This window comes from Bos taurus, chromosome 9 (assembly GCF_002263795.3).
Source record: "Bos taurus isolate L1 Dominette 01449 registration number 42190680 breed Hereford chromosome 9, ARS-UCD2.0, whole genome shotgun sequence".
Classification (NCBI taxonomy): Eukaryota; Metazoa; Chordata; class Mammalia; order Artiodactyla; family Bovidae; genus Bos; species Bos taurus.
The window spans coordinates 31,492,576-31,508,693 of NC_037336.1; the positions used below are offsets into that span (position 1 = coordinate 31,492,576).

General features: G+C 37.7%; 1 long non-coding RNA gene across 1 annotated transcript in view; it reads right to left on the reverse strand.

The window, feature by feature from the left end:
* Positions 1-6,878: 6,878 nt before the first annotated feature.
* The window catches only part of LOC112448029 (uncharacterized), a 65,722-nt gene continuing 56,482 nt past the window's right edge, over positions 6,879-16,118 (reverse strand). The window contains exon 4 of the long non-coding RNA XR_003036312.2: positions 6,879-7,513. This is a non-coding gene — a long non-coding RNA (uncharacterized lncRNA). The remainder of the gene's footprint in view (positions 7,514-16,118) is intronic.

A 16,118-nucleotide genomic window follows, 5' to 3' on the forward strand; every position in this document is an offset into this window, starting at 1 on the left:
TCAGTGATGCCATCCAGCCATCTCATCCTCTGTCATCCCCTTCTCCTCTTGCCCCCAATCCCTCCCAGCATCAGAGTCTTTTCCAATGAATCAACTCTTCGCATGAGGTGGCCAAAGTACTGGAGTTTCAGCTTTAGCATCATTTCTTCCAAAGAACACCCAGGGCTGATCTCCTTTAGAATGGACTGGTTGGATCTTCTTGCAGTCCAAGGGACTCTCAAGAGTCTTCTCCAACACCACAGTTCAAAAGCATCATTTCTTCGGTGCTCAGCCTTCTTTACAGTCCAACTCTCACATCCATATATGACCACAGGAAAAACCATAGCCTTGACTAGACGGACCTTTGTTGGCAAAGTAATGTCTCTGCTTTTGAATATGCTATCTAGGTTGGTCATAACTTTCCTTCCAAGGAGTAAGCGTCTTTTAATTTCATGGCTGCAGTCACCATCTGCAGTGATTTTGGAGCCCAGAAAAATAAAGTCTGACACTGTTTCCACTGTTTCCCCATCTATTTCCCATGAAGTGATGGGACCAGATGCCATGATCTTCGTTTTCTGAATGTTGAGCCTTAAGCCAACTTTTTCACTCTCCACTTTCACTTTCAACAAGAGGCTTTTGAGTTCCTCTTCACTTTCTGCCATAAGGGTGGTGTCATCTGTTTTTCTATGACTGAACCCTAAATTTTCTTCTCAGGACATGCCTTAAATTATTATCTTCATTAAAAAAATTAAGGACAGCAGTGGTCCTGGAATCAGCACTGGACATAAACACTTCACAGCCCCATTCCTCTAGTTAATCACAGAAAAGCAAAAAAAAAAACCCACTTTGTTGTAAATTACTTGAGAGCTCTACAGTCAACTTCTGAGGCTTCTGAAAAGTAAACCAAAGAAGGCAGATTGCAGAGGGGACCAAAATATAGAAAAGAAAGTGAGGGATGTTTCCTTTTTTTCCTCACAGCCTTGCCTTTGAGGATGAGCCCCAATCATAAAGTAATTTACCAGTGGCTTTACCAATCATAAAGTCACTTAGCAGCCACAGGGGAACCTCCTTTTTACTGATCAGAGAAATAAGGAACAGTAGAGTCTATGCGCTGGAGAGTATAAAGAAATCCCAGCACACTGATGGCTAGACAGGGAGTTTCCATAAATCTGTGAACTTACACAAGTTTCAGGCTTATCTATCATCAAGAGATGGCAAGAATGCACAGAAGAACTGTACAAAAAAGATCTTCATGAGCCAGATAATCACGATGGTGTGATCACTCACCTAGAGCCAGACATCCTGGAATGTGAAGTCAAGTGGGCCTTAGAAAGCATCACTACGAACAAAGCTAGTGGAGGTGATAGAATTCCAGTTGAGTTATTCCAAATCCTGAAAGATGATGCTGTGAAAGTGTTGCACTCAATATGCCAGCGAATTTGGAAAACTCAGCAGTGGCCACAGGACTGGAAAAGGTCAGTTTTCATTCCAATCCCAAAGAAAGGCGATGCCAAAGAATGCTCAAACTACCGCACAATTGCACTCATCTCACACGCTAGTAAAGTAATGCTCAAAATTCTCCAAGCCAGGCTTCAGCAATACATGAACCGTGAACTTCCTGATGTTCAAGCTGATTTTAGAAAAGGCAGACGACCCAGAGATCAAATTGCCAACATCCACTGGATCATGGAAAAAGCAAGAGAGTTCCAGAAAAGCATCTATTAACTAAGCTTTATTAACTATGCCAAAGCCCTTGACTGTGTGGATCACAATAAACTGTGGAAAATTCTGAAAGAGATGGGAATACCAGAACACCTGATCTGCCTCTTGAGAAATTTGTATGCAGGTCAGGAAGCAACAGTTAGAACTGGACATGGAACAACGTATATTGTCACCCTGTTTATTTAACTTCTATGCAGAGTACATCAGAAATGCTGGACTGGAAGAAACACAAGCTGGAATCAAGATTGCTGGGAGAAATATCAATAACCTCAGATATGCAGATGACACCACCCTTATGGCAGAAAGTGAAGAGGAACTCAAAAGCCTCTTGTTGAAAGTGAAAGTGGAGAGTGAAAAAGTTGGCTTAAGGCTCAACATTCAGAAAACGAAGATCATGGTATCTGGTCCCATCACTTCATGGGAAATAGATGGGGAAACAGTGGAAACAGTGTCAGACTTTATTTTTCTGGGCTCCAAAATCACTGCAGATGGTGACTGCAGCCATGAAATTAAAAGACGCTTACTCCTTGGAAGGAAAGTTATGACCAACCTAGATAGCATATTCAAAAGCAGAGACATTACTTTGCCAACAAAGGTCCGTCTAGTCAAGGCTATGGTTTTTCCTGTGGTCATGTATGGATGTGAGAGTTGGACTGTGAAGAAGGCTGAGCACCGAAGAAATGATGCTTTTGAACTGTGGTGTTGGAGAAGACTCTTGAGAGTCCCTTGGACTGCAAGAAGATCCAACCAGTCCATTCTAAAGGAGATCAGCCCTGGGTGTTCTTTGGAAGAAATGATGCTAAAGCTGAAACTCCAGTACTTTGGCCACCTCATGCGAAGAGTTGATTCATTGGAAAAGACTCTGATGCTGGGAGGGATTGGGGGCAAGAGGAGAAGGGGATGACAGAGGATGAGATGGCTGGATGGCATCACTGACTCGATGGACGTGAGTCTCAGTGAACTCTGGGCGTTGGTGATGGACAGGGAGGCCTGGCGTGCTGCGATTCATGGGGTTGCAAAGAACTGGACACGATTGAGCGACTGATCTGATCTGATCTGATCTGATGCATGTGTGGGACAGACCCATCCCACACAATAAAGGCATAGAGAAATAAAGAGAGATTTGATCCACTGCCCATGTCTCACACTAACCTCTGAGCTACTTGTATGTGTAATGGATTCAAGCTAGCTTATAAAATGCTTTGAAAACCAAACTGAAATATAAACTAGAAGCAACAAAATAGAACACATCATCTTAATCTACTCAAGTTCTCCAACATTCCCCAGAGGAGTATAACCAGCTCCAGTGTCTACACAATATAACATTCTCATTGTCCAGAATAAAATCACAAAGTGTACAGCTTGCTGAGAACGAGGAAGCTTTCACCAATTCTCAAGTGAAGATACAATAAGCAGATGCCATTCTGAAGATGATCCATGTTTTGGAAGTATCAGGCAAAGAATTTAAGCTGTGCCTTGTGAACTACAGAAAAACACAGTTGAAATGACTAAAGGATAGGAGTTCTTAGAGGAATACACACCCTAAAAAATAACCAAATAAAAAGTTTTGAACTGAAAAAGTCAGTACATGAAATTAAAAATTCACTAGATGGGTTCAGTAGGAGATTAGAGGTAACACAGAAATTGTGCAATCTAGAGAAAAGAGAGAAAAATAGTTTTAAAAATGAACAGATCTGCAACAGTCAGAAAATAATATTTTAAATGGGAATGGTAAGTTCTTTCTCATCAATAATTTAATTTAAGTATAAATGGGCTAAATTCTCCATTCAGAAGATGTAGGATGAATGAATAGATAAAAAAATAAAATAAAAACAAAATCCAAACATATGCTGACTATAAGAGATTCACTTTAGCTTTAAGGAACATATATAGGCTGAGAAAAAAGAGACAGAAAAATATTTTAAGCAAATGGTAATCAAAAGAAATCAAGGGTAACTACATTTGTACCACAGTGAATAGACTTTAAGTTCAAAATGGTCACATGAGAAGATCATTATATAGTGATAAAAAGTCAATTCATAGAGGAGCTGTAATAATTGGAAATATTTATGCACTCAATATTGGAGCACATAAATATATCACATACTAACATAACTAAAAATAGAAATGAACTGCAATACAATCACAGTTATGGACTTTAACACCCCACTCAACAACAGATAGATCAACCAGACAGAACATCAGATTTGATGGAAACAGAAGATTTGAACACTATAGATGAAATAAACCTAACATATGTATACAAAACATTCCATCTAACCTCACCAGAATATATGTTCTTCTCAACTGAACACTGAAAATTTTCTACAATAGATCACATTTTAGGTCACAAAACAAGTCTCAACAAATTCAAGAAGATAAAAAACATATCAAGTATCTTTTCCAACAGAGATAGTATAAATTTAGAAACCAATAACAAGGAAAAGCTAGAAAATTGAAAACAACATGGAAATCAAACAACATATCCCTGAACAACCAATGAATCAAAGAATAAATCAAAAGAGAAAACAACTGAAATTAAAAGAAGAAAACATAAGGGAAAAACTACTTGACATTGGTCTTAACAATGAATTTTTGGAAACGATGCCAAGTGACATAAACAACAAAAGCGAAAATAAATGAGTGGGACAACAACAAACTGCAAAACTTCTGCATAGCAAAAGAAATGATCAACAAAATTAAAATCAATCTATAGGAGAATAGGAGAAAATATTTTCAAACCATGTCTCTGATAATAGATTAATATGCAAAAGATATAAGGAACTATGTAACTGAAAAAAAATCCAATTTAAAATGGATACAGGACCCAAATGGATATTTTTTCAAAGATATACAAATGGCCAATAAGTGCATGAAAAAGTGCTCAACATCACTAATCATCAGGGAAATACAAATCAAAACCACAATGAGCTATCGCCTCACGTCTATCAGGATGGATATATTCAAAAAGAACATAAATAACAAGCATTGGCAGGGAGGCAGAGAAAAGGGAACTCTCAGTCAGTATAGCCACTATGGAAAACAGTATGAAGAATTCTCAAAATAACTAAAAATAGAACTACCATATGACCTAGCAACTCTACTTCTGGGTATACACCCAAAAAAATCAAAAACACTAATTGGAAAATGTACAGTCTCCTCAATGTTCAAAGAAGCAGTGTTTACAATTGCCAAGATATGAAAGCAACCTGTGTCCATCAACAGATGAACAGATAAAGAAGACAAGGTAAAAAGATAGATAGATGGATGTACATGCACAATACAATGCCACTTGGCTATAAAAAGGGCTTCTCAGGTGGCGCTAGTGGTAAAGAACCCGCCTGCCAATGCAGGAGATAATAGAGATGTGGGTTCGATCCATGGGTTGGGAAGATCCCCTGGAGAAGGAAATGGCAACCCACTGCAGTAGTCTTGCCTAGAGAATCCCATGGACAGAGGAGCCTGGCGGGCTACAGTCCACAGGGTCGCAAAGAGTCAGACACGACTGAAGCAACTTAGCGTGCATGCCTGGCCATAAAAAAAGAATGAAACTTTGCCATTTGAAGCAATATGGATGGACTTGGATGGCATTATGCTAAGTCAAAGAAGTGGGACAGAGAAAGACACATACAAACATGATATCACTTACGTGTGGAATCTAAAAAATATAAGAGAAATTCCCTGGTGGTCTTGTGGTCAGGTCTCAGAGATCTCACTGCCAGGGCCTGGGTTTGATCTCTAGTTGGGGAATAAGATCCTGCAAGCCATGTGGCATGCTTAAATTTTTGAAAATAAATGCAAAATGTCTTTAAAATTATGATAAACTAGTTAATATAATGAAAAAGAAACAGACTCACAGACATAGGGAAGAAACTAGTGGTTACCAGCAGGGAGAGGGAAGTGGGGAAGGGCAATATAGGGGGAGAGGATTAAGAGGTACACACTATTATGTATAAAATAAGCTACAAGGATATATCGTACAACACTGGGTATATAACCAACATTTTATAATAACTATAAATGGAGTATAAACTTTAAAAGTTGTGAATCACTACACTATACACCTATAACTTATATAATATTGTACATCAACTATATAGCAATAACATGTATACCTGTGGCGGATTCATTTTGATATTTGGCAAAACTAATACAATTATGTAAAGTTTAAAAATAAAATAAAATTTAAAAAAAAATTTTAAAGGTTAAACGTGCTTCTAAGTTTTCTCTGTGTCAATTTTCTTTTTATCTCAACTGTAAGAGTTACTGATTGTAAGCAGCTGGGGTCTTGCCCAGGTCTTCAGTTCAATGATTCATACAGCTTCTCATCGTAAGAAGACAATTTGGAACTGAGTTTGTGAGCAGCCCCCTTTCTTTAAAAGAATGTGCTTAGAAGAAAGGACAGTGGAAACTTCTGCCCCCTGCTCTCCTCTTCCAGGGAGAAGAGAAAGAAAAATATTCCATGCCTGTTTATTTAAAGCATATTTTCAGAGTCCTTGCAGAGTAGATCAGAACACATGTGGCTGTTTTACTTTTTAATTTTCCTTCTCTAATCTATAGATTGATAAATAGCAAAGCTCAGGGTAAGATATCAAGAGTTTCCAGTTTGGAAAGTCTGGATGAATCAAGAGTTAAAAGAGAGTAATTAATGAGCAATTCTTTTTCTTTCTCTACCCTCATCCTTACCTGTTTTTCAGGAAGATAATAAAACATGATAAAATTTCAATCTTGTCATTATCATTAAAGTTCAAGGTAGCTTTGCAGGCAGATTCTTGGGAGAGGGAGCATCTGAATCTTTGGATAATCCCTTTCTTCTTTAGGGTATATGCCAATTAGACACAGAATTGACTTTTTATCTCAAATTTTAATTTAAATTGTAGATTATGAGTGAGCCCTGTTTAGCTTGGATAATACATTTTTTTTCTCCTTTCTGGGTTCCCAGGAACTCAAGAATAAGCATATAAAGAGAATGATTTAAGATGTTTTGTATTAATATATATTGCCTTTCTGGTTTCCAACAGAATCATTTTTTTTTTCATATTTAGATCTATTTTTTGTAGTCTTCATTTCATTGTAGTAATCCATATATGTGAAAATATAATATTATGGTGATTTCTGTAATATCTTACAAATGCCAAAAATTGCTTAGAATGCTGTTTTCAAAAATAAATTAAATATCTTAAAGGGAAAAAAAAATTCAAAAAAATCCACAATAAACTATCACCTCATATCTATTAAAATAGCTGTTATCAAAGAGACAAGAGGTAAGAAGTATTCATGAGGACATGGAGAAAAGGGAAGCCTGGTACATTGCTGGTGGGAACGTAAACTGGTGAAGCCACTATGAAAAACAGTATGGAGTTTCCTCAAAAATTAAAAATAGAACTACTATATGATCCGACAATTCCATTTATAAGTTCATATCTAAAGAAATAAAGTCACAAGCTCAAATAGATATCTGCACCCACATGTTCATCGCAGCATTATCTATAATAGCCAGGATACAGAGATAACCTAAGTGTCTGCCAATAGGTGAATGGATGAAAATACGTGATACACACACATACAATGGGATATTATTCAGGCATTAAAAGGAAGAAAAATTCTACCATTTATAGCAACATAGATGCATCTTGAGGGCACTTCGCTAGTTAAGTAACTCAGATAGAAAAAAACAAACAGTGATCTCACCCATATGTTGAGCTGAAAGAAATCAAACTCATAGAAACAGGAAGTAGACTGGTGGTTGCTGGCAGGTTGGTGGGAAAATGGGTAAAGCCGGGCAAACTTCCATTTATAAAATGAATAGCTTCTAAAGGAAAAATATAGGGAACATCAGAGGCCTGTGGGACTTCATCAAAAGGTCTAATGTACACAACGGGACTGAGTATCTGAAGAACAGCCAAAAACTTGGTAAATTATGATTAAAAATGAACATTAACATATCCAAGAAGTTCAGCATGGTCCTATTGGAAGACAATTCCTTATGGCAGTTCTGCATACTTTGTATCAGCTTTTGTTTTGGACTATCTTTTTCAAGCATGCTTGTATAGCAAATAATCTTGAATGACAGAGACAGTGCTTCCCTCTGAGGCAGAGGATAAATTTGTTTCACGACCATTATGATAATGGTAACGTCACTTTTCAGCATCCTTTAAAAGATTGGGGTTTCCTCAGTTGTGATTCACCTCTGCATGCACAGCATCCTCCTGGGCTGCCCTGTACCCTAAGATAGGACCTAGGAGGCAAAAAATTTCATGAACATGAACTTCATGCTGTCTGCAGTGTCATAGGTATTAAAATCTTTTGCCTCTTTCCCAGGGGTATCATGTCTTCTACCAGCATCCACAAAATTATATCAGACTAACATGTTAGCTAACAGGAAAGGTAAAATCTTAGATCCTTCACAGTTCTTGACTATTCAAACAAGATAACTTCAAAAAAGATCCTATCCTAACTTCTGAGCACAAACCATAAAGACAAATCTTGAAAGCAGCTAGAGAAAAAACTCTGACATACCATGGAACAGTGATTTGAATAATTATGAATTTCTCATCAGAAGTAATAAAGGACAGAAGACAGTGGAACAACATCTTTAAACTGTTGAAAGAACTGTCAACTCAGAATGCTCCATTCAGCAGAAATGTATCATTTTCCTTCAAAAATAAAGGAAAAATGAAGACATTCTCAGATGAACAAAAACTAATAAAATTCATCATCAGCGGACATATTCTACAAGACATGATAAAGTAGATTCTGATTGTTCAAGTTGAAAGGAAATAACACCCCAGGAAAACATAAATCTTTAGAAATAAGGAACAATAGAAATGATAAATATCTGGACAAGTAAAAAAGATTATATTTTCTGTTAAGATGTTGAAAGTAAAAAGTATAACACTCTGGCCTGGGATTTTCAATGTATGTACAAGTTGTACATATGATATACATAATATAAAGGACCACAAGAGAGAGTTATATGGATGCAACTTTTCCACATTTGATATGAAGTGGTTCAAAACTAACCATAGTAGATTATGAAAGGTTAGGTATGTATATTACAATCACTAAAACAACCATGAAAAATAATATAAAGCTATATAGTAAAAAATTTAGTAGGCAAATGTAAACTGAGTACTAAAGTGATGTTCAAGTAATCTAAAAGAAGATAGGAAAGGAGGTGGGGGAGAGGTGGCGATAGCTGAGTTAGAAAACAGAGAAGACAGAAAAAAATGATAAAATGGTAGACAAATCTAACCATTTCAGTAATTATATTAAAAGTTGATGGCCTATTTTCAGGAAAAAATGGAAAAGGAGGGAATACTTCATAACTCACTCCGTGAAGGCAGTATTACACTGATACTAAAACTGAAGATATCAACATAATAAAAAATGAAAACTGTAAACCAATATGGGAGGAGGCAATGGCACCCCACTCCAGTACTCTTGCCTGGCAAATCCCATGGACAGAGGAGCCTGGTAGGCTGCAGTCCATGGGGTCGCTAGGAGTCGGACGCTACTGAGTGAATTCACTTTCACTTTTCACTTTCATGCATTGGAGGGGGAAATGGCAACCCACTCCAGTGTTCTTGCCTGGAGAATCCCAGGGACAGGGGAACCTGGTGGGCTGCCGTCTGTGGGGTCGCACAGAGTCGGACACGACTGAAGCAACTTAGCAGCAGCAGTAAACCAATATCCTTTGTAAATATATCAATAATTGAAAAAAATCCTCAACATAATGCTAGCAACTGATTCCAGAAATACATAAAAGAGAATTATACACCATGATCCATGGTGCTTCAACATGAAAATCAACCAATGTAATATTATATTGATGGGCTGTTAATAGAAAAAAGGAATTAAAATACATGTTCATTTCAATAGACACATAAAAAGAATGTGACTCAACCCAGCACCCTTTCATATAAATAGGAATAGGAAGAAACTTCTTCAAAATCCATATGAAAATCCATAGCTAACATCATACTTAATGGTGAAAGGTTGAAAGCTTTCCCCCTAAGATCAGAAGTAAGACAAGAATGGGTGTTCTTACCATTCTTAATCAACATTTTACTGAAGGTTATATTAAGAGACACAGGCAAGAAAAAGAATAAGAAGTATACAGATTGTAAAGGAAGGAACAAAACTATCTCAATTCTCAAGTTACATAGTCTTGTATATATAAAATTCTGAAAGTGAAAGTGAAGTGAAGTCGTTCAGTCGTGTCCGACTTTTTGCGATCCCGTGGACTGTAGGCTACCAGGCATCTCCGTCCATGGGATTCTCCAGGCAAGAATACTGGAGTGGGTTACCATTTCCTTCTCCAGGGGATCTTCCTGACCCAGGGATCGAACCCGGGTCTCCTGGGTTGGAGGCAGATGCTTTAACCTCTGAGCCACCAGGGAAGCCCTAAAATTCTGAGGAAGTCACTAAAAATTATTGGAACTAATAAATTATAACTCAAATTAGAAAAAAATATAACATTTAGAGACAGAACCATATGAAATAAAATATTTACAATCAACACATTTGATTAGACATGACAAAAATTATACATAAAAACATGCTTGGATAATGTAATAATAGCATCATATAGGATAAGGATAATAATATAATAATAAGAATGATTATCTGGAACCATTTCAATATTTCCAGAGGATTATTCTAAATTTAAGTAGAACCTGGTGGCTCAGATGGTAAAGAATCTGACTGCTATGTGGGAGACCTGGGTTTGATCCCTAGGTCGGGAAGATCTCCTGAAGAAGAAAATGGAAACCCACTCCAGTATTCTTGCCTGCCTGGAGGATTCCATGGACAGAGGAGCCTGGCAGGCTACAGTCCATGGGGTCGCAAAAAGTTGGACACAAATGAGCGACTAACTCTTTGGCTTTTTTACTTTAGATTCTATCATATACATTGAAAAGAGTGGTGTGTGTGACAGTTTCCTTTTAAAATACAGTAATAACACCTGCCAGTAAGTATATCCTTTGCAAGGTATAAAATTATGACTTAAAAATTTTAGATATCAACTTACATAGATTCCCTCCTTATGATAGGGTTTTGGAAGACAGAATAAAGAACCACTTTTTCCTCAGCACATTCAAGAATGATATGCTTAAAGACAGCAACCCCAGCATCTAAGAATTTCGCAGGGTAAAAAAATCATGTGGAAATTATATAAAATGAAAAACTGACTACCGGCATCAAAAGCACCCCTCCTTTAGTGGCTCTGGATTCCATGATCCGGGTCAGAACTCACTTCCACTGTGCAATTAGCTTCAATATAGGTGGTGCTAACCCACTCCAGTACTCTTGCCTGGAAAAGCCCACGGACGGAGGAGCCTGGTGGGCTGCAGTTCATGGGGCGCTAAGAGTCGAACACGACTGAGAGACTTCACCTTCACTTTTCACTCTCATGCATTGGAGAAGGCAATGGCAACCCACTCCAGTGTTCTTGCCTGGAGAATCCCAGGGATGGGGGAGCCTGGTGGGCTGCCGTCTATGGGGTCTCACAGAGTCAGACGCGACTGAAGCAACTTAGCAGCAGCAGCAGTCATAAAGAACCCACCTGTCAATGCAGGAGACATAGAGACATGGGTTCAATCCCTAGGTTCAATCCCCTAGGTCAGGAAGATACCCTGGAAAAGGGAATAGCAACCCTCTCCAGTATTCTTGCCTGGAGAATCCCATGGACAGAGGAGCCTGGAGGGCTACAGTCCATAGCGTTGTACAGAGTAGGACATGACTGAAGCGACTTAGCTGCACACATGCATAGCCAGAATGAATACAGCATTTGAGGCAGAAGACTAATCTTTTCAAAGGAAAAATATAAGCTTTGCCATCCAGTTTCTACAACTCTCTCCCAAAATAACCAATATCACACTCTTCCCTTCCAAGAAAGGGGGGGAAATGATCATTGGCTAAATAAATTGTAAAAGAAAATTTAGTTCGTGTTGTTTGACAATGTGTACATGAAAAGTTTTCCATTAAGAAGAAAGAAAACAAACCCAAAAAATGCATACACGAGGAACATTGTCTCTGGTAGCTATCTGGCCCACAACAGAAGCTGCCTCTCCAAACATGCAATGATGCTTCTGCTACACTTTCCTGAAGTCAGAGCATATTTCTTGGACTCCATGTCCAATCCAGACATGATTAAGTTCCCCCTACACTTGTATAAAAATTAAAAGGGGGAATTGAGAATGAGGCTGTACCTCTATGGCTCTCTTGTTTCTGCTGGCAAGCACCATCACGGTTTTTGTGTGGTATGTTCCAAACTACACTCTCTCCCAGATTCTGCTATTCCCTGGTCATGGCAACTTTCCTGGTCATAAAAGAGACAGAAGCTCTTTTTAGTGATTTGCCTCTGTGTCATGAGCCCAGAATTGTCCCTGAAAGCGTAACTTTGTTTCTTCTATTTTCTACCTATCCTATAATCAATTTTGTAATTGTAATGACTATAGTTAATCATTTATTTCAAACAAGCTGGACTATCAGAAACTATCTCTGTTGGGCCTGGCCCAACACTAACAAGTTGCCATTCCCAAATTACCTTCCAGATTCCATTCCATAGGCGTTCTCTTGGGGGTTGATTAAAATTAGGCTATGTATGAAATGTGCATATTCAGCCTCAGTGCTTCTCTTCAACAGTCCTGGGAGCTTAGCTCTCTCTTCTCAAAGGTAGCAAGGTAACTGCCTTTCTCATTTATAACTGGTGCTTAATCAGAGCTCCCTAATAGTCTTATCTCCGCCTAGCTAGTTTCAAGCCTCCAGACAGGAGTCATCTTTGGTCTCTCTTGTCTTACATTTCAACATCATTTGTCTGAATCACCTCACAGTGAACATCCCAGTGAAATGTCTCTTTCTTTCCTGAACTACACTACATGGACATTACCAGATTATTTAACTATGCCATCACACTCCTGTCTCTGCTCATTTAGATTAGAACACTATCTCATATCTCTCAAGAAAAGAAAAGTTTTACATAGCTTATTCCCCTTCTAAACTTCGAACAAGTATTCTGTGCAGGTGTCACAGCTTACCGATTTTCTAATTCCCTCCTCTTCTGAAAAATTGAAGTCCTCTGTTTGCTTTAAATAGTAATTTTATCAACACACACAAGCCGAAGCAATTCCTTTAATTCAGGCTATTTGATGCACTGCACAAGGCTCCCAAGAGGAAAGAAAATACGTTTTGCTTCCCAAAAACTCACTTCCAACCACAGGCAATCAAGGCTAAATTATTTTAAAGCAGTATGCGCTTGAAACTACATCCATCAGAGGATATTAGGCCAGCAATCAGGTCTTTAAGATGTGTCTATAATTTTCCTAGATCTGCCTATTCATCTGGTAGCATCTGAACTTCTTCCCAGCCTACTAGGCTTTTTCTTCTTTCCAGACTGATTCATTTTCAAACATACTCATCAGATGTTTTCACCTCTTTGTTGGATAACAGCACTATAGAGACGACTTCAGGTCTACTTCATGTCTTCTATTTCCTGGCTGCACGATAACCCCCTTTCTGAGTTCTTCACCACCTTCCCTGCATGCTCACCTGAGAACATCACACCTTGCCTCCCATGAGTGCTACAGGGAGGAAGTCATGGATACCGGGGTTGAGCAGTTCTAGTGGCAACCCCCTATTTGACTTGAGTGCCAAAGGGCAAATTATTTAACTGTTTGAGCCTTCGTTCCCTCATCTATAAAACGGGGTTTATATACAACTTACCTCAGTGCTGTATGTTGTCAGAGAAAACAAATGAGATAATTTATGTAAAACACCTGGCTCAGCGCCTGGTGAAATTAAAGGGAAAAAGATGAGTCTTTTGAAATGTAATTCTCCAGATGTGGTTTTATAACTCAGCCTATTGCTCATGACTAATAGAGGATTTGTTTAAAAGCCCTTGAGGCACTTTCCCAGATGCTATATGATTCATTTCTGGAAACGGTCTACGAATAATCAAAAAAAAGTTGTTGTTGTTTTAATTTTAAGTGATGTGTTCTAGACTTACTGAAATTTAATGCCATAATTATACAGGTAGTAGGGATGCCAGTGAACGCTTCTTCAGCCCTGGCCCTCTAGGTCCTGCCTTTCCTCAGTCATTCATCTGCTCTCTCACAGTACTCCTCCAGTGGTATTCCTCCTCAGGTTAATTCAGGACAGGAATGATGTCTTCTAAGTCTTTGTATAATAAAAGCACGTATAAAAGCTTTTCTTCCCTATTCTGACCTCAGAGTGCCCCGTGCTCTTAAACACAGTTTCTACAGTATTGTTCTCTAAACAAATCTCAAGTTTGTCCTAAATTCCGAAATGTTAGTGACCAGCCCAAAGTTGTAATGCAAAAACAAGCATGTAACCAGAAATTGTCATGTCAGTTTTGGAGTTGGGGATGTGTGCCTATAATTAAGGTCTGTGACTCAGACTGAGGGTCTAGTACAAGGGGTCGGCAATGTTTCTAAGTCACACAGGAACCTGAAGGTTGCTTGCCCACTTTTATCCATCACTACAGTTTGAAGCAAGACTCATCATCTTTACTGTGAAGCTAATTTAGATGGAGAATTGATACAGGGTACCATTCAACTTATTTTGTCTCTAAACAAAAGAGGTTACACTTTCTATTTGGTCAGCTGTAGATTAAATGTTATTAAGGTGCAGGGGTCACATACCAAATTTAATTTGTTTCCCCAAGAAGATACACACATAAAGAATTGTACTTAACTACTAAAATACTGTAACAAACAAATTTAAGTGATTTTCCATATTTCAGTGTACTTAGAGTATTTGATAGTAAATATTTTTAAAACTTGTTCTAAGGAACTAGCTGCATTTTCTGAAAAATTTATACTGAAGTAAAGATTAAAAAGCCAAACTAACATTGACCTTCATGTTTTTAAGTCAAATTTTATAATGATATAGAAAACTCAGAATAAAATTTAAACTGTCCAGAATCAAACTATCCAAACTTTTTTCATTTTTTTTAACATTTTGAGGTAATTTCTCCCATTCTTTTTCTCTGCTTTTGAAAATATTTGCAATGATAAAATCATTAAATTTTAAATCTTGTTTTTCTGCTAATGTATCATTATAAGCCAAATACTCTCCACATCATTAAAAATTATATGCATAATTTGAATAATTCCATATTATATATATACATAATTGATTTAACCAGACCCATCTGTTTACTTTCAATAGTTTACTTTTTACACAGATATTTTATATACTCAAATTTGTTAAAATTTGTGATTATTCCCTCAGTATAGAGTTAGAAAGGTATAACAGTTTTCTTGATAGAGCACCATGGTTAAAAGGCTGGATTTTAAACTTAGATACCCATGAATATAATCCTAAATCCATGAAAAATTATGAGATTTATGTCCTGGCACATTACTTAACCTCTCTGACACTCTTTCTTTATCTCTAAAGCAGGATTAATACCTCAAGGGAAGCAGTCTTAGGAGAATTAAATGATATAATATATGTGCATAAGGCATAGTAGTTACAAGCTTAAATCTATCTGGTTTGAATCCTGGTTCTATCGAGGTCTAGTTATATGATTTTGGCCTAATCTGTTTATGTTTTAGAGTTCTCATCTCTAGAATGGAAAATATAACAGTGTCTTCCTTATAGGGCTATTGAAAGATAAAAAAAAGTTAATGCATATATAACAAGCCAGGACCGGTGAATGGACAGCCCAGCCATCCAATAGTAAACTTCCTGTTGGCTATTACTGGTTTTCCAATCTTGGCAAACGGTAAGCACTCCATTAAATACTCTGGCGACCTGATGATAAGAGTCAACTCATTGAAAAGACCCTGATTCCAGGAAAGACTGAGGGCAGGAGGAGAAGAGGGCAACAGAAGATGAGATGGTTGGATGGCACCACTGACTCAATGGACATGAGTTTGAGCAAACCCCAGGGGATAGTGAGGGACAGGGAAGCTTGGCATGCCGCAGTCCATGGGGGCGCAAAGAGTCAGACTTGGCTGAGCAACTGAATAACAAAGCACTCCACTCCAATGTTAACCATCCATCACTATACATTTCTTTCTAGAAAGATTGTACATATTTTCTTACAGCCAACATTAAAATGCCCATATGATTCATCCATCTCATATAACAACAAAATGAAAAATTAACAATTTCAGGGATCATATAGTTTAACTTGCCAGTTATGATTAGGAAAACAGGGCCCTTGGAGAGAAGGAATATCTGAGAATTCACCCTATCCTACCCAATTATTTTCCTGTATTTCATCATCCTCATTTAAGAAAGATGAAACAGACTATTTTTTTTTCTAATTCATAACCAATAAGTCATACATTTTTAAAAGCCATTGACAGGAATTGGGAGATTGGGATCAACACACATACACAATTGGTACTATGTATAAAATAGATAACTAATAAGAATATACAGTA